This window comes from Protomyctophum parallelum (genome assembly GCF_964188405.1).
Source record: "Protomyctophum parallelum genome assembly, chromosome: 17".
NCBI classification, from domain to species: Eukaryota; Metazoa; Chordata; class Actinopteri; order Myctophiformes; family Myctophidae; genus Protomyctophum; species Protomyctophum parallelum.
In genome coordinates this window covers 23,974,909-23,994,343 of record NC_139719.1, presented here as the reverse complement: position 1 = coordinate 23,994,343, position 19,435 = coordinate 23,974,909, and the positions used below count along the sequence as shown (strand labels likewise).

Below are 19,435 nucleotides of genomic sequence, written 5' to 3'. Positions count from 1 at the left end.
GCAGATGCGTGTGTGTGTGTGTGTGTGTGTGTGTGTGTGTGTGTGTGTGTGTGTGCGTGTGCGTGCCTGTGCGTGTAACGTGCAATGGTGGTGATTTATCATCGGCACTGTAGACGGCCCAACACTTAAGGATGATATGTTCCTATACACAGCACTCCAGGTTGATGTATTTGCTATACAGAGGCTTCCTCATAAATATATCCTATGGCTACTGGGGAGGTACACTGGTGAGGTACTCATACTGTAAATATATCCTATGGCTACTGGGGAGGTACACTGGTGAGGTACTCATACTGTAAATATATCCTATGGCTACTGGGGAGGTACACTGGTGAGGTACTCATACTGTAAATATATCCTATGGCTACTGGGGAGGTACACTGGTGAGGTACTCATACTGTAAATATATCCTATGGCTACTGGGGAGGTACACTGGTGCACCAAAGGAGGTGAGACACAACTTCCTGGACCGGTGTGTCTTCCTCCTGCCTCCCCGTCTGTCTGTCTGTCTCTCAGAAAGTACTGCAAGTAAGTCACTGGCGAGGCCTGGGCCATGGCTCAGCGGTCCAGGCACCTTGGCTGGTAATCCAGTCTGGCAGTGTGCCGCCGTGCATTTTCGATCCATGAAAGCAGCGAATCATATCAGCTTCAAACATGACATATTGGTTGTTCAGTTTGACCCACCAGTTTTGGGGATATGGCTTATAGAGTAATGTCTTGCAGAGAAACAAGTGAGTTGAGAAAACAGGCCTTAAAAGTTCACTTCTGTGGTCTCTAACATTACACCTAGATAAGCATTTATTTCATATTTACATGTCCATTTCAGCTCTGACATTTATTTCAAACAGGGTCTAATATGTGTCTGCTGGTGCTATTTACTCATTTTGGATAAAAACAAAAAAATAATCACCTGGCACCATCACCTGCCATCAGTCAAGCTGGGTCACAAATTGTATCCAAATTGACCTTTCCCACACACTACACTACAAAGACCCACACGAGGTTCCCTAATTCATTGACGGCACCTTCTCACAGGAGTTACAATTTCCCTCAATGGCAGGTTCGCTCTGTAATTAGCTTCCCAAATTAGTGGGGAGATCACCACGGGACTCTCTCTCTCTCTCTCTCTCTCTCTCCCTCTCTCTCTCATCTAACAAGAAAGAACGTCCTCCGCTGGCACTGGTCCCAGGACAACACGTATCGTAGCCGGAAGGGGGGCGGGGTGGAGGTTGGGGGGGGCACCTGTCAGAAACCTGGGCGACGCGGCATCGGTGCCACGGCGGATTAAGATCTGGATGACGATTGGCTGCCAGCGGCTTCTATAAAACAGGCCTCATGGGCCATATGGCATGGTGTCCATGGTTGTTTGCAAGTACCGGTGCGTGTGTGCGTGTCTGTGCGTGTGTGTGCGTGTAGCGACACAGTAAACGGTATCCACTACATGAAAGCAGTGTTTGTAGAGGTGTGAGGACTGGTTCTTTTGCAGGGTGCAGACCGGCCACGGCGACAGCTCAAAATACTGTGTGCTTTTTTTGGGACTCTATACGTTGTTGCAAACTTGTCGGCTTTTCCCCGTCAGAATAACGCAACAGAGTACAACAATAGTGCTGCAGTATAGTTCAGTTTTCCCTCTTTTTAAGTCCCGAGCTGAAACGCACCAGTGAAATGGCCAAAACGAAAACAAATCGAGCGAACCTAAATTATCTGCTGAAAACATTTGGAGCGAAAAATACAAAGCTCGCCTATACTCCATTTATGCCGACGCCGTTGAATGAAGCGAAGCGAAAGTGAAAGAGACTGGGTTAAGAGGCTATAGTGTGTGAGAGTGTGTGTGTGTGTGTGTGTGTGTGTGTGTGAGATAGATAGATAAGAGTTTTTATTAAAGTGTCCTACATCATAAGATGCCCAGCCCGCACGGGCTTACAAGACACTCACAAAATTGTACATATATAATGATACATATGACACAAATAGACAGTTACTCATGGATACATCGTTCTCCGACGTAGCTGCCATGCCTTCTCTGTGAATTTTCCAAAAACAAAAACTTCATTGTGTGACTGTGTGTGTGTGTGTGTGTGTGTGCATTTGACTTTATGTGTGAGTTCTTGAACACCATGTTCACTAAATGCAAATGTTTTTTTGTGATGAGGGGGGGGGGGGGGGGGGGGTTGTACATCATTGTGGTTAGAGAGAGACATAAACACAAGTAGTGTGTTTAAACAAGCGTGCATTTGGCATACACATAAACACAGCCATTGTTCACACAACAATCCAGCCCAGGCCCCAAGAACCAACCGAAAGCTCACATCACACGCTATTCACACGGCTCAGAGAACCCGTCCAGCTCCCTGGAATGGCTTTTAACTCACATTTAGCTTGTCGTTTCCGACGACAGGGGAGTATACGTTTGGGAAACGATTCTGCTCGTTACATATTATTGGCTCTCTTTTTTTCCTATGGCTGTGAGAGAAAACACCAAGTTACACAAGATCATATATACGAAGGACTTAAGGCAAGACTTTCGAACTCATTTGCCCCCCGATTGTCTACGCTACCTACCTTCAATCTCCCATTCACGACTTTTTTTTACCGTCCTTTCCGTTTGAAAACAATCAATGAAATCCCCGATACACTTAGCCTACAATACTTCATAGTCTATACCCACGGCGGCTACAATTACTATATGTACTACTATTATGTTTGACATAGAAATGGGTTTCTTTGCATATCCCTATGGGTTATGTACACACGGTTATCTCAGGTAGGAGGGGCACTGGGTGCAGGCCTTTACTCACGACATACCAAGAGTTCCGACATCCTATACCCAAACACTGGCCTGACCCTAACCGCACGCGGTCAATGCTAAAGTATCCGCGTGACTATTAATCGTCAACCTAAAGTCATAATCGTGACAACCCTAATCGTCATCACACTCGACGGCGAGTCTCTGACGATAGATCTATGAGGTCATATTGGTGACATGGTGGGGACACAGACCGACAGATGGAGATTTGTGGATGTATACATTATTCTGGACTGACTTCCCACTTGGCACCACCTCTGAGGTACACACGGCAAGTCAGTCCACTCGCTCAGTCACATGTACGCGGGCATTAATAGAAGGACGTATTGTGTAAGTGGGAAGTCATGTTTAGTGCTATTCCTTGTGTCATGTTCACTCTCACGGCCCAATGCTGTGAACTCTGAGGTGGGGTCACATGTTTAACCAGAAAGGAAAAAGGAAAAAGAAACGATCAATCCCAATCCCAATTCAGCATGGACCCCCCCCTGCTCCGAACAAAGCCTGGCCCCTCTTAGCCTCGTTTCATGCTCAGACACCTTGTCTGTAAACATGCTGCATGAATGAATGGCTAAGCTGAGCAACACTATCAGTGCTGTAGCGGCGCAGGCGATTGAATATAGACGGCGTTCGTCTTTTTGTTTAGAGACGCATTAGTGGAACGACGCCGCGGCGAGCGGGCGAGATTGTAAACGGTGCCGATTAAATGTGAAGAGATGCGTAAACATGGCGAATGCGAGGAATCAAAAGGAACGCCTAATCGCATCGACGCGGCCCTTGAATAGGGCAATAGAAAAACTGAAGCATGCGGGGAAAATCTGATTAGGACATTAAACCGAGTCGTGCCGAGAAGCGGGAGTTACGTTAGGATAAAAAAAAAGACAAGAGGACAGTGACAGATAGAAAAAAACATTGTAGACGTCGAGTAATTGGTTTGCGTCTGGCCAGTTAGCGGTTCCATATTGGTCATTTAGCTCTGCGAGAGGGTAAAGAATTGACAGGTATGCCCGTTACTGGAACAGAGGGGAGGGGCTGGGAATAGAACGTTCCTGTTTGACCAGATATACCAAACAGCAGAAACAGAACACACACACGCTCTCATATCACTATACTTGTCAGGACCCTTCCTCCCTTTACTCACTGGTTTCCATTTAAAATAGCCGACTCCAGGGACGCCCATTCTGGACGGGAACCCCTTTTTGGTGTTCTAAGCATTATGTCATACTTTAGCTGTTGAAAAATAGCAGATCTACAAGCTCGTAGCGCGGCACTCTGTGCTGCGCTATGAGCTTGTAGATCTGCAAAAAAAAAACTAATCGTGAAAATGTGGCGCAAATCTTTGAATATACTGTCAATTATTTCACAACGTTTTTAACTCAAATCTTTGCTTCTTGGGGGGTCCCTGGAACAACATATTTTCAGATGGGGGTCCGCGAACAAGCACAGACCGGGGGTACTTGACATGAAAAACGTTGAGCACCACTGACATACTGTAGAAACATTTCAGAAAACTTTTAGGATTTAGAAGCAGATTCTTTTTGTTTTGTTTTTTTAGGTCTAAATGGTGCTGCGTTCACACTGGCAGATGCAAACAAAAATAATACAAAGATGCAAAGCGGCACAGCGTATTTGTAGCTGTAGTTGAAACCAACTTTTTATGTAGCTTTGCAGCTGTGGTATAGCTTTTGCAGCAGCTACAAACGTCAGATGTATCTTTGTATCTGGCTTCCATTGACAATGAATGGTAGACTGTATCTTTGCATCTGCCCGTGTGAACACAGCCTAGCCCTAAATGTGGACACAGAGCTGAAAATAGCCCACCCCGAGGAACGAAGGCAGGACATTCGGTCCTCACCAGGATACAAGAGTATACGACACACATGCACACACACACACACACACACACACACACACACACACACACACACACAAACGTGCATGCGGGCACACACATTCACAAACACACACCGATTGTGATAAGGCTCTCCTTCACACTTGATGGAATCTGTATTCAAAACAGCTCTGTTATCGTCGAGCACACAAACAAGCGAGCACACACACACCTTTATACCTCCACATCATGCCACACAAAAGGCAGGTGCAGAAATGTTCACACACACACACACACCTTTATACCTCCACATCATGCTACAGTACATAAAAGGCAGGTGCAAAATGTTCTCACACACACACACACACACACACACACATATACTGGACACAAACCCAGACAGAACAAACACACCACGGCCTTCTTGTCCAGACACACACATGCAAATGAGGGAAAGTCAAACACAGACAGACGGACAAACACTCCAAAGTGGTGTAATGCCCCTTTTTCTCACAGATGAAAGCGTTCTGAGCAGGTACACACATGTATATATCTGCGCGCGCACACGCACGCGCACACACACACACACACACACACACACACACACACACACACACACACACACACACACACACACACACACACACACACACACACACACACACACACACACACACACACACACACACACACACACACACACACACACACACACACACACACACTCACACTCATTCCCTTTCGCCTGTTCCTTTGTACTACTGTTCACCAGCAAGTCAATTTGGTGCTGACCTCGCTGCACTCTCTCACCCATCTCCACTGACAGCGGAGAGAGAGAGCAAGGGAGAGAGAGCGAGAGAGAGAGAGAGAGAGAGAGAGAGAGAGAGAGCGAGAGAGCGAGAGAGCGAGAGAGAGAGAGAGAGAGAGAGAGAGAGAGAGAGAGGAAGAAGGAATAGGCAAGAGAGAGAGGCTGGAGAATCAGCACTGCCATGGTTGACTTCACAGACTCTTGACCTTTCATTCCATGTGTACGCTTCACACGAGCACCGGCATGCTCACGACATGTGCACGCACGCACGCACGCACGCACGCACGCACGCACGCACGCACGCACGCACGCATACGCTCTTCAGGGAACTAATGCCTCTTGTCACAACACTCACGACTAAGCTCTCATTGACGAGCAGATAGCACTGAGCCCTGCTGTTCTCTAATAAAACGACGCATGTGTACATCTGCACACACCTTTGGTCACTTCATTGTGTTTCCATGCATGCATCCATCTGCTTATCCGGAGTTGGGTCTCAGAGGGAACGGTTACTTATACAGCAAAGCAGAGCAGAATTCCATTTCCAGGGCCACATAAGCCACTGTACACTGGGGGGAATCCCCAGGTCAGGCATTCCAAGGCGCAGCGTTCTTGGTCTGCCCCGTGGCCTCCTCCTCCCAGTGGGACCTGCAGCCACGAGGACCTCCCTATAGCGACGCAACCAGGAGGCATCCCAACTAGATGCCCAAACCACCATAACTGTCTCCTTTGGTCTTAAGAACAGTCATGGAAAGGTTTTCATTTCCTCGAGCCTCATGTTGTTTGTGTCGGGGAGAAAAAGAATGGTTTGCGGCCCCGTCTGGAGGCCTTTAATATAAAGTATAAAGGGTTTGTGGCTATAAAGGTCTCACCTTCAGTATGACTTCAGGTCAGCTCAAACTGTTTGGTGTATGTTCACGTTCTCGCACTGTGTCGTCACTGTCACTGCCATGGAGGTCTGCTGCATCTGGAGAAAAACGAGATGAAGATCACATTATGTCAAGGAATGTGTGAAAGACACGCGTATGGCAAGAGCTGCACAATTAATTGAAAGTAATTGAAAATCGTGATTTTTTTCAGCTGACGGCTGTTTGCATCTTGCCAGCTGGCATCTGGCTCGCCGTTACACCCATGTGTTAATGTAAATCACAAAATTGAGCAAAGATTATAATCTGGATTATGAGCTTAACTATAATGGCGCATCCCTAGTGGATACTGTAGCTCCATTTCTGCAGGTGTAGTATAAGCGTCTGCTATAGTGTCCTTTGGCTTCAGCATTAACCCATTCTGACCTGAGATCAGGTTCTAAAAATGTCTTCTACATCCTGACAGTTTTCTGAAAAAGCTATGTTTCTACAGCATGTAGGTCGTTCTTCGATTTAAAAAACAAATAGCAGACCTACAAGCTCGTAGCGCGCCACTCGGTGGCGCGCTATGAGCTTGTAGATCTGCTATTTTTCAACAGCTAAAGCATTACTTAATGCTAACACCAAAAGGGGTTCCCGGGTTAACTGTGAGCAGCTTCATACTCCAGTGAACTAGTGGAAGTAGAGAGCTTCTTAGAGTCATTAAAAGTTACTTTCTAATCAGCTAATGGGTGTCTTCCAAGGGCACATGTTTAGCAGCAGGCACATGATAACTGGGGTTTCTATAATATTGTATTCTTTATATATATTGCTAGTGATTTTTGCATATATGTCTGTTCTTACTCAGCTCTCTGAACGTTTTCAAATGACTGGCACCTGTGCGCAGGTATACCGTAAATCAGGCGACTGACAATGTAGCCACACCGTATTCTATATATCTATATCTATATATCTGCACCATATCATTAAAATGTCACTCCTCCAAACCCCTGCGTGCGCCATCTGCCTCTGCTCTGACGTTGTGCCGTTTCAGTTTGAAGTTGAAAGCACGGCAGAGACATAATTCATCACGTTCTAAAATGAGAAGGACAGATGTCAGGCATCAAACAATGAGCAGTGGACCAATGAGCAGCTCTGTAGACGGTAGACATGCATACAGATGGTAACTTAAGGCTGTGCAGTCTTTAGTCTCACCATTAAGCTGAAACTATAAAGAGACATTTTGGTCCCAAAAGAGACATTTGGTGTCTCTCCACTGGGACACACACAAACAAGACATTTACATTGCTGTGACATTTTGGGGGGAAAAAATATATTTTCTTTAGGTTTAAACATTAAACGTTATACAGTATAGGCCTATATTTACTCGCTTGTGTGCGACCCATACAAAATGGTCTGCGACCTGAAACTAAACTAAAACTAAATTAAAAAGATAAAAAGAAAAGAAAAGCTATCGTATACAGTAGGTACATTTAAGTGAAACTGGAATATACTTGGGCTACGCGTTGCTAAGGGAACCAGCTCTTATTTTCAACGTTGGGTATGGGTGATGTAAATAATGAATAGGGCCTCCGTTACCCACTGTTAGACAACGCTAGCGGGCTACCGGGAGCTATATAGACTCTATCTGACGGAGGCATGCATATACCGCCTGTGTGCTGATATACTGTAAAATGATACTGAGCCACGGGACAGTGGAAAGCAGCAGTGTGTGTGTGTGTGTGTGTGTGTGTGGGTGGGATCCATCTTTGAGACTGTACCCGGGCCCTATAAGCACATTATTAAAGCGAGAGATTTTCTGCTGATAATCTCTATAAAACAGCTTATCAAAGTCAGAGGACGGAGGGAGAGAGAGAGATACTGAGAGCGCAAGGGAGGAGTTGCGCGTGTGTGTGTGTGCGTGCGTGTAGGTGTGTGTGCGACAGAGAAGGGGCTGTGCGTGGAGGAGTTGCGTGTGCGTGTGCGTGCGATAGAGGCGTGGCTGTGCATTGCCGTCTATGTGTGATATCTAGCACGGGGCGAGCAGTAGGGAGGCTGTTGTTTGAGGCATACGCAGTGGTGGGAAGTACTGTACTCAAGTACAACGTTGAGGTATTTATACTTTAGTATTTCCAGTGTACAATACTTTTACTTCCACTGCACTACATTTCAGATCCAAATATTGCACTTCTTTTTGAATAGATTCAAATACTTGAAATGGGACATTCTGCATAATGAGTATACTTTTACTTTTGGTACATTTTGAAGTCAATACTTTTTTTGTACTTTTACTCAAGTACAGTTTAATTTCCGGACTTTTTTACTTGTAACAAATCTTATTTCTATGTTGCAGTATTGATACTTTTACTTAATGAAAACATTTGAGTACTTTTTACGCCACTGCGGACAGATGAAACTGCAGGAGACACACACACACACACACACACACACACACGCACTAAAGCCCACATATGACGTGGGAGCACACACACACGCACGTGCGCGCACTCACACACACACACATGGACAGAGCGAGGCGCAGGCGGGAGGCGGCCCCTGATGTTCTGTGGCGTGGGATCAAAACAGCAGGGGGGCATTGGGTGATCCGCTTTCCCAAATCCATTCTCTCTCTCTCCCCTCTCTCTCTCTCTTTCTCACTGTATCCGTTGTCGTGGTATATATAGCAACGCGGCAGAGACAGAGGGTCCAGTTGGTTTCATTTGTTCCACGCAGAAACAAAATGCACAGAATCCACAGTGCTGTTATACGTTCTACATCCTGACAGTTTTCTGAAAAAGCTGTGTTTCTATGTCAGTCTTTCTTCGATTTTTCAAAAATAGCAGACCTACAAGCTCGTAGCGCGCCACTCGGTGGCGCGCTATGAGCTTGTAGATCTGCTATTTTTCAACAGCTAAAGCATAACATAATGCTAACACCAAAAGGGGTTCCAACCCAAAATGGGTTAAGGCCAGTTTCATTTTAGGCTCTCAAGAGTTGCATTACTTCATTTACAAGAAGTCTACACAATTAGAGAATGTATAGAAGAATTGTGAATTTTGATCAACATTTGCCAAAAGCGTGGAATTGTAGACAAAATCTTATCCAACCGACCGACAACAAAATATTCTTTAGTTTTTGGTCCGAGGGGCTAAATCTCATCAGACGGTGATCTGTTCCTAAACGTCACGGTCGCACACAAACCAAAACAGCTGGCTCAGCATGCAGGGAGAGAGAGTGAGAGAGATGTGCGTGTGTGTGTGTGTGTGTGTGTGTGTGTGTGTGCCTGCATGTGTGTGTATACAGTATAAACACAGTGGGAGAGAGAGAGGGACATGGAAAGTGGGTTGAGGCGGGGAACAGGAAAGAAAGAAACAATATGGGGTCTAATATCTAAGGGTGGACATACGTTTGTGGCTACTGAGAGCCTGTCTGGTCATCAGGAGGTCACCGGTTCATCTCCGGTCGCCCTGGTCGAAGAGCCCCTGAGCAAACCTCAACCCCCCCCCCCCCCCCCCCCGCCACATAGATCTAGATATAAAGGTCTATCTATATATATAGACCCGTGGGATGAATTCAGGTGTCAGAGAAAGCACAGCAGTTGGAGAGTACAGATACAGAGCAATGCAAGTACAGTAAAATATAGCCCAAGAGTATAGGAACAAACACGACAGCTATAGGAGTAAAAAAAGAAGCCAGGCCATTACTATCAGCAAATGATATGGTTGCCATGGTTCCCAAACTTTGAACTATAGTGAAAATAGCAGATCTTCAAGCTCACAACACGGCGCGGTTGTGAGCTTGTAGATCGGCTATACTTTCACTACTTCTTAAAACATTTGTTTTCAAATTCATGGAGTTTTCTTAGAAATGAGTTACTGAAATAAATAATTCAAGAAACAAATGCTTTTTTGGGAATGTTTTCTTTTTTTTTTATGTTTTGAAATAATACAATTTTAAAAACAAAATATAGGACCTATGATGTTTCCGCAACCCACCAAAGGGTCCTGAACCACTGTTTGGGAACCAGTGCTATACAGTATTCCGCACTATATGCAGAAACAAATGCATACACAATCACAGTGCCGTTACGTTACGGTATCGACAGTCAACAGTCCTTATCGTTACAAGAATCGACACCTACGTCTCCGAGGAAACCGACGATACAGTATATCCCCGTAGTACGTACAGGTACCATTACGGTATAGCGTGCTGGCGTTACCCCAGAGCAATTAGTCGTTAATTGACCGAGCAGAGCGCCTCGTTGTGCAGCCTCATGGCTACCGGCACAAAGGACAAACCAGGTCCATTCACCCGCCGTTTCCGCCTCTTGCTCAAGTTGCGCCACTATCTCCACATGCTGTCTTTGTTATGCATTGGTTTGACCTCTATGTCAATACAATATATATAAAAGTGTTGCAGACCGGCGCGCACGCACGCACGCACGCACACACACGCACACGCACACGCACACGCACACGAATGAACAAGAGGGCCCAGAGACAGACAGAGCTGGATCGGCAAGACACTCTGGCTCACACATCCAGCCAGGCAACTATAAACACCATCAATCACCCACTAGGATATCACTCTGTCTGCGCTCACTCTCTCGCGGGGGGGGGGAATCCTTAGTGTCGATTGAACTTCTGGGAGTGAAAAGATGGACCCGTTTTACACTCTCAGGTAGTTCAATTAACGCTGGAGATTTTTTACTGTGTATACCCCTGACTTTCTCTCATTCCGCCTTTCCACTGCCTGGAGGTGTGTGTGTGTGTGTGTGTGTGTGTCTGTGTGTGTGTGTGTGTAAACTGTCTTCCCACCCGAGGACTCTAAAAAAGCCCTGGCCCACGCCGCACATCCAGAAGCTACATATTTTGTGAAATGGCCCTTTATTTCCTGGCATGATTGCGGTCGTTGTGGAGCCCCTTGGCACTTGGCAGCCGACGAGTAAAGACACTGCGTAGCTTGTGTCTTTTCGCTCGGGGGAAAGAAGGGCGCTTCTGCCATAAACCGGTTTTCCCAGAATGCCAAACTGCCACACAAACTGCCCCCCTTCCCTCCACCAAAACCCTGAAATTAAAACAAAGATAAGAAGGCCATGACGCCATATCAAAAACGTGGCCTAAAGCAGGCCCGAGACGCGCCGACACAAAGCAATCTTTATCTTCTCTCACCGACGCAGGGCCCTTCCCCTCTTCTTATTCGTGTTGATGTATCACCAAATCATCGACCCCCTGTCACACACACACACACACACGCACACACACGCACACCACCGCCGCCACCTCGAGCGGGTTGTTGGGTATGTTGTATCTGGGGCCGGGGCGGTCGCCCGCCCGGTCAGTGTCCGTCCAGATGTAGCCGATAAAGGACGCCATTATGGCCCTGGCCGGTCGGCCACAGGCCCACGCAGCCCTCAGCTGCCAACAGCTGCGCCCCAAGACAAACAGGCCGCTTCAGTGCTCCTTATCACAGACAAGAGGGCCTGTGGCCAGCCAGCCAGCCGCCCGGGGCCCACATGACCCCACCGTCCTGAAGACATAATGGCCGCTCTCCATTAATGTGGATGACCGGAGGCAGCTTGGTGGGTGGGTATGGTTTTTAATGCGCCCTTTTTTTGGGTGGGTGTGATTGATCGACGTGCTTCTTTCGCCGGCGGCTCTCCACATAATAAGAGACCGGCTTGTCTCGATGATGTGGCGATCCGGTAACCCCCCGCCCCCCGAAGTGGGGTTTATATGCCTCTGCGTTGTTACGAAACTCCATCTAAACTCCACGGAACTACAATACGACAAAGAGAACAACTGTAAGATCCGCTGTGCGGTGGAGCTGGTTCTCGTCCGGCGGTTGCACGCTTTCCGCAACCGTCAGTAGAGTCGGCCGTCTCTTTTTTCACTGGTCTTTAGCGAGGAAGTACCTTCTGTGTTTTTATAAATACGGGGCCAACGAAACCATAAAGACCGCTGACGTGAACCAGTCGTCCGCATGACATCGCCTTAAGAGTATTAATAGTGTAACCCTCTGTTAAATCAACAGGAGTAAATGTCATCAGGCCAAAAGTATAGGTTTACAGCGAGCTCCGAACCAACCCGTCTAACAGCTCCTGCGTGCTATGCCGGCGCAACAGTACTTAACAGACTGGAAGCCAGGGAGAGAGAGGTCTTCTAGGGTAAATTGCAACCTAAGCTAATCTATCATTCATTAGCCACATGTGGCGGCCTTGCAAAAAATGTGTGACTTTTTTTCCTGCCGTGAGCTGGTGCTCTGCTGTTTCTCATCCGACGGTTGGTTGCACGCTTTTTTCCCCCGACCGCACTAATACATACGAATTAACGTCATTATCGTCATTACCCCCGACCCCCATCCATCCACCCACCACCACCATCTTGCTCTCATTTCCTCACATTCGTTCCTGCCTGCAACCGTCTCCAGATTACTTAGCATTTGACCATCTGCTGGGAACTGTATCAATTAGTGGAACTGGAGTTCCAGTCTGGGACGTATGGGTGGGTGGGTGGCTGGCTGGCTGGCTGCTTGAGACAGACAGCATCATAACAGCCATTTCCACATGCTCAATGTTTGGCGCAGTATAGGCCTTACACGTCTGACTCTGATGCAACCACGCGGGACAACTCAGCTCCAAGTATGCCAACACTGCAGGCAAGAAATAGCAATTCAGAAATTCAGAGACAATGACGCTCAAGTGAAACTCCTGTGATCTTGAGGAAGATCGAACAACGAGAGTTTTGAGGCTTCCGCATGCTCCAAACGACGCTGAACTTTCTCCGACTTTGTCGGAGTTATAGGGTGTATAAGAACAGAAGCGGTATAGTGAGGCGATATTTGAATTGTTTTTGTCATGTTTTACATTCAAAACACAAGTGTTTACCTCCAGCAGCAACGAGTCACGAATATAGCCTCCGACAGGTGAATTTCACCCACACTAACCATGCACCATGTGGGAACTAAGCGTATAAAGTCCTATTCACACCCACACTAACCATGCACCATGTGGGAACTAAGCGTATAAAGTCCTATTCACACCCACACGAACCATGCACCATGTGGGAACTAAGCGTATAAAGTCCTATTCACACCCACACTAACCATGCACCATGTGGGAACTAAGCGTATAAAGTCCTATTCACACCCACACTAACCATGCACCATGTGGGAACTAAGCGTATAAAGTCCTATTCACACCCACACTAACCATGCACCATGTGGGAACTAAGCGTATAAAGTCCTATTCACACCCACACTAACCATGCACCATGTGGGAACTAAGCGTATAAAGTCCTATTCAATTCATAGTCCACTTTTCTGTGAAGTTTTCACCGAAAACTAGGCCTTAACACAACAATGATCCCATGTGCTGTATAGCAGTGGTTCCCAAAGGGGTACTTGAGGGAGTTCCAGGGGGTACCTAGCTCAATTAGAGATAGTTAGGAACCAAATGGACCCATGTGGGTCTGTAACTCATTTGTACACTCTCAGAGTTAAATTAACAGTGGTTTTACAATATGAATTGGGTTACACCAGAGATAGAAATGCCATTAACTCGGGGGTCCGTATAGCATAATGCGTGTGAAACTGGGGGGGGGGCATGAAATTAATATGTTTCGGAATCACTGCTAGAGCCGTAAAAAAAATCCTCCCTTATCTCGGGGTCACTGGCATGTTTTCAAATGGGGGGTCCGTGGCCTAATAAATGTTGATTTGGGGGTCCTTGAAAAATCGTGAAAATATGGCACAAATCTTTGAATATATATTCTTTCAGAGCCAACGTTTTTAACTCAAATCTTTGCTTCTGAGGGGTTCCTGGAACAACATATTTTTAGATGTGGGTTGGTGGCCAATTATATATCATTTTTGGGGTTCTTGACACACAATATTGACACTATTGAGCACCACTGATACAGAAACATCTTTCAGAAAACTGTCATAATTTAGAAGACTTTTTTTTCAGGTCAAAATGGGTTAAGTAAAAGTATATCAATACTGCAATGTAGAACTAACTAGAACAACTAAAGTAAAAGTCCGGAATTCAAAATGTACTTGAGTAAAAGTGCAAAAGTATTGGCATTAAAATGTACTCAAAGTACCAAATATAAAAGTACTCACTCACTATGCAGAGTGTCCCATTTCAAGTTTCAAATGTAGCCTATACAAATCTACAAATAAAAAATACACAGATCTACAAGCTCACAATGCGCTGCATCGCATAATTGCTCCCGATGTGCAGGTTGGTGCCTTGCATGGTTTCCTTTTGGCATCGGTGTATGAATGTGTGTGTGTGTGTGAATGGGTGAATGTAGTGCACAATCCAAGTAAAGCGCCTTGGCTAAAGGCGCTATATAAATGCACCATTTACCATTTACCATTGTGAGCTTGTAGATTTTCAAATGGCCGAAATGTATAGGGCTGAATGTGCTTAATGTATGTTTTGTAATAATAATCAAAGTAAATAGTAACTAAAGTTTTCAAATAAATGTAGTGGCGTAAAAGTACAATGTTTGCCTCTGAGATGTAACGGTGTAGAAGTAAAAGTATTGGCAATTGGAGATACTCAAGTAAAGTACAAATACCTCAAAATTGTACAGTACTTAAGTAAATGTACTTGGTTACTCTACACCACCGGTAGACAGACAGTGGCGCGCCGCGGTTCAGCCTGGCCGTGCTATACGGGTGTGAGATGCAATGTCAGACTGTCAGTGAGCTCGGCTGGCGGACGTGATCGTGATGACAGCGGGCGAAGATACAAGTACCACCCTGGTGTTTTAACACAGCCGCGAGCTCTCAAAGTCAGGGTTCGGGCCTCGACATTGTGTGTGTGATATTATGAAACATCTCTGACCTTTTTGTTTTGTTTAGGGCAGAGGTGCCCAAAAGGTATACTGTAGATTGCGATCTACCAGTAGATGGTTGACATCAAAAAGCAAAAAGTGCCTGTCTCAAACCCACAATGCAATATTTAGTTTTTAAGAGTGTTGCTGTGCACAAACATCAGTAGCAGCAGTACAAAGTAAATACAAAAAGCCCCTACCTATTCCATTCCCCCCCTCTATTCCCCATGCCAAGTGCATTTGTCTTATATGTAACGCCATTGCCGCTATTCCAAAGCCGCCTCAGGTACATATTTAAACTATTTTCAGCATAATATTGTTTTCGGTGGGTATAGATCTTATTGAGCCGGTCATTTTTGAAAGTAGCTCTCAAGTAAAAAATAAAGTGTGGGCACACCTGCTTTATAGGGCCTGTGATCAGGCTCCACCTGTTGCCAGGTGGAGCCATTCAAACTAATGTTAATTTATATAATTAACATATACCTGGGCCGTTCAGTCCCAGCCCTGCCGTGTGTCTGTCTCATGTGACCCAGAGGTGTCCAATGCCTCTGTGTGTTCGTCGGGACATTGTGTGAATACCAGGCTACCCTTCGGATTCCACGGAATGATGGAGCGTCACGTCATGTTTGGTGGAGCTACGCCAATATCAATCAATCAAACTTTATTATGACAGCCGAAGCCAATAATAAAAGGCATACATAAACAATGAATAAACAAAACACTTAAAAAAAATCTACATTTCTATTAATACATTTATTATCATGTTTTTAATTGGTTGTTTATATTGTATTGTTTGTCCTTTGCTTCTTTTAACCTGTACAGCACTTCTGGTTGACCTACAGTATAGTCATGTAAAATGTTTCTCTATAAAAGGATCTATAAGAGGCACACATACCAGTGTTTGCACAGATGAGATCGGTATCTCACCGAGATAAAAACCTGGGATTGGTCTAATCACCTCATCACGAGACCCATCCTTTAAAAACTGAACAATATAACTCCCTTATCGGCTAACCTAACCCATCGCATAACATGTGTGCTGCACAGCGGTATATGTATGGGATGACTCGCGTCGTTCCCGATAATGTGTAATCTCTCGCCCTCAAATAAACCTTAACCTACGTCATCGCTGGCTGCTCTGGCGTGTTGACCAGTAACCCTCCGCGGCACACCGCTCTGACCGTGACATCACTAATCACCTCAGGGTCTTCCCTCCTTTGCATGGCTGAGCGACATGCTCCTTAAACACTGCCGTGTCCTGGAGTGACATTATGGGGTATTATTCACACATTCTCTGGTGGAGGGTCACTGACCCGCGGATAAAGAGGGACACGCCGCGGCTTAAGCATAGAGGACTTGTTGACAGGCTCTTGACTAGAGACCCCTGACGATAACGCAGCGAGGACTAAAAGGCCCTTGTGTTCCTGTTCGGTCTCACCGAGTACTGACGGACTGACTTGTCCGGGATCGTGTTCCCGTTCACCGTCAATGAACTCGATGGCATCGCGATGCGTTGGGAGCTAACTGTAGAGATCGGCAATTGTTTGTGTGATTTCTTTTTTTGACAGAGGGTATAAATTAGGCATTAGATACAGATAGTACATTGACTCAATGGGAGCCAACCCAATATTAATAATGAATTGCATTTTTATGGCGCTTTTCTATGCACTACGTGCCTACTCAAAGCGCCTTACAATGGTCCATTCATTCATACATTGGGGGGTGAAGCGGCGAACAGTCGACGCCAGCGTCCTCACTTCCCACCCCCAAACCAACCATTGATGCTGAGTGGCACTGGGTCCCATTTTTAGAGTCTTTGGTATGACCCGGCCCGGGGCTCGAACCCCGACCTCCCAGTCTCAGGGCGGACACTCTAACCACAAGGCCGCTGAGCTGGCAAAGCCAGGAGGGGAAAGAAGAGTATCAACTATGTAGACGTGCTGCGGCGCGACAGCTTAGCGAACAACATCACTGCAGAGCTCAAGAACCTGATGTTAGATAGGAAATTGTGGATGGCAGCGATCCAGGAATCCCGTGTTGGTTGGTGTCGACTAGACCTCACTCTCGCAGTAATCAGTAACGCAGATACAGATATCTAATAATAAGTAGGCCCACGGGAGGTTTATTTGAAATAAACTTAAATATTTATGCCCAAAATTATTCTTATTGAAGTTATTAAGGATCTTACTTAGTAATACGACGATGAATGTTTGTGTTTGTTTACCGTGTAATTGCGTGGACATAATTGTGTGTTTTGCTTATTCCATCTGTTGGTTTTTCCTAGTTCTACTGACAAAGATTTCAAGCAAACAACTCCCAAAACAGATGGAATAGATGGCGTTTTGGAATTAAGCTGTGTATGCATGTGGGTTTTGTCTCACTGTGGATTTTAGATTTGCATTTGCCTTGCCTTAGGCCTTAGGCAAAGAAACATGAAAAAAGGGGCTTTATTTGCGCAAGTAAATGAGTCAGGGCTTCGTGTAAGGTGTGCTTCATATTTGCACAACTTCCATTCTCCTCATTATCAGCCCAGAAACCTCTCTTCAAAGAGAAGAGGAAGGAATATGAAAACCACTGTGGAATGAAATACACCGCTGAACAGATGATGGAGCAGAATCTCTGCAATTATTAATGGCTCGCCGCCAGTAACATTAGATATTTAACTTATCGCACTTTGAGCATCAAAAGCAGCACCTGAACAGACGGCTATAGTGAAGTTTGCTTGGCAAGAACGCCTCTGAACAAACGCAGAGCCGTGGAAGGCATCAAATCCGCCCCATTAATAAATGAACACAATGCATCGCTAATAAGTTTCTGTATAGCTTTGCCACGTGATTGTTTTATTTTTTGTTATTTTTCGGGGGGCCTGTGCGGTGAGTTTTTTTCTTCCCTTCACTATAATTGGGCAATAAAGTCTGATATGCATGGTCTTTGATCTCATCGGATCAGCGGTTGCCCGGACGGTTGAGTGCGGCTCTCCTACAGACACTCGGGTACTTATCGCGGTTTCGAAACAGCCGTGCATTATATGGTGGAGCTGATAACGTGATGTTTGCTACCGACTCTGTGTCTCCATTGGCTTAGCAATGAACCATAACCCATTACTAGCGCTAATCCTGGGATTTCAAACGGAAGTCAGCGAACTGTGATATGGCTTATATGCTCCCACATTTCCACTGTGGTGAATTTACAGTATGAAGAAGACTCACGCGACGTGATATCACACAGCAGGCACTCGTGATTGACTCTCTGAACATTAAGATAGAAGAAAGATGAGCACATTGTCTGCGTGTTATATCTAACACTCTGCCAGGCTGTGGCACAATTTGCCGGACTCCCCAATGCTTGTGTTGCCGTGACCGTGACCATGAACCTTTGAGGATAATAGTTAATTCCTTTACTATAAAAGAAGTGAAAGGAGGAGGGGAATGCAGCCAGGCCCTAGCTGTGTGGTGACTCATATCCAAAGGCCTTCAGGCATTCTAGAACACTGGTTCCCAAACACTGGGTCGGGATCCATTTGTGGGTCACGGACACATTGTTATGGGTCCCTCATTTTGTTTTTAATCCAAAAATAAATCACTAAATATTCCCCCAAAAAAGCAAAGAGAAAGAAGCTAAATTCAATCATTTCATTAGGAAATCAAAGAAAAAAAAATCTAAGAAATTCCATAAATTTGAAAACTATAGAAAATAAATAAATAGTGAAAATAGCCAATCTAGATCAGCTATACTTTCACTAGATTTGGGTCCCCGGGCCAAGAATCTAATCTCTCTTTTGGGTCACGGGGCTAAAGAGTTTTGGAAGCACTGCTCTAGGAGATTTGAGAGGCGGAATACAATACACGTATACATACATACATACATACTGTACGTACTGCAGCCCACATACAGCACAGTACACACTGTAGGCAGAAACCACAGCGCACGGTATCGCCTGATCATCATCTGTCATGTGTGTGTGTGTGTGTGTGTGCACAGCCTCCGAGATCAGCTGAGGTAACGCTGGCCATGGACTTCAGCTACGCTAGCTCCTCAGCGGCTACGCGCTAACCCATCCAGACAAGCATGCATGGCCAACGTCAGATGGAGGAACATTAAACCATTACATCAACTAGGGACTTGAGGGGAAGTCATCCTGCTTTTCCTCACTAACTAACGGCTACTTGTCATCATCATCATCCGAGCGTATACCCGTATGAGTATACGTACGTGTGTGTGCGTGCACGTGCGTGTGTGTGTGTGTGTACTCGCGCGGCGCACGTGTCCCCTCGGTGACCCGCATCTGTATGCCGAAGCTAATCA

The 19,435-nt window shown here is 45.8% G+C and overlaps 1 protein-coding gene across 2 annotated transcripts in view; it reads right to left on the bottom strand.

Annotated features, from left to right (window-relative positions):
- Positions 1 to 19,435, bottom strand: part of LOC310874996 (thyroid hormone receptor alpha) — a 226,106-nt gene that overhangs the window by 75,995 nt on the left and 130,676 nt on the right. For both annotated transcript variants that reach the window (XM_083787989.1, XM_083787990.1), the window contains one exon: positions 6,315 to 6,409. The gene's annotated coding sequence lies outside the window, so the exon portion shown is untranslated. The remainder of the gene's footprint in view (positions 1 to 6,314; positions 6,410 to 19,435) is intronic.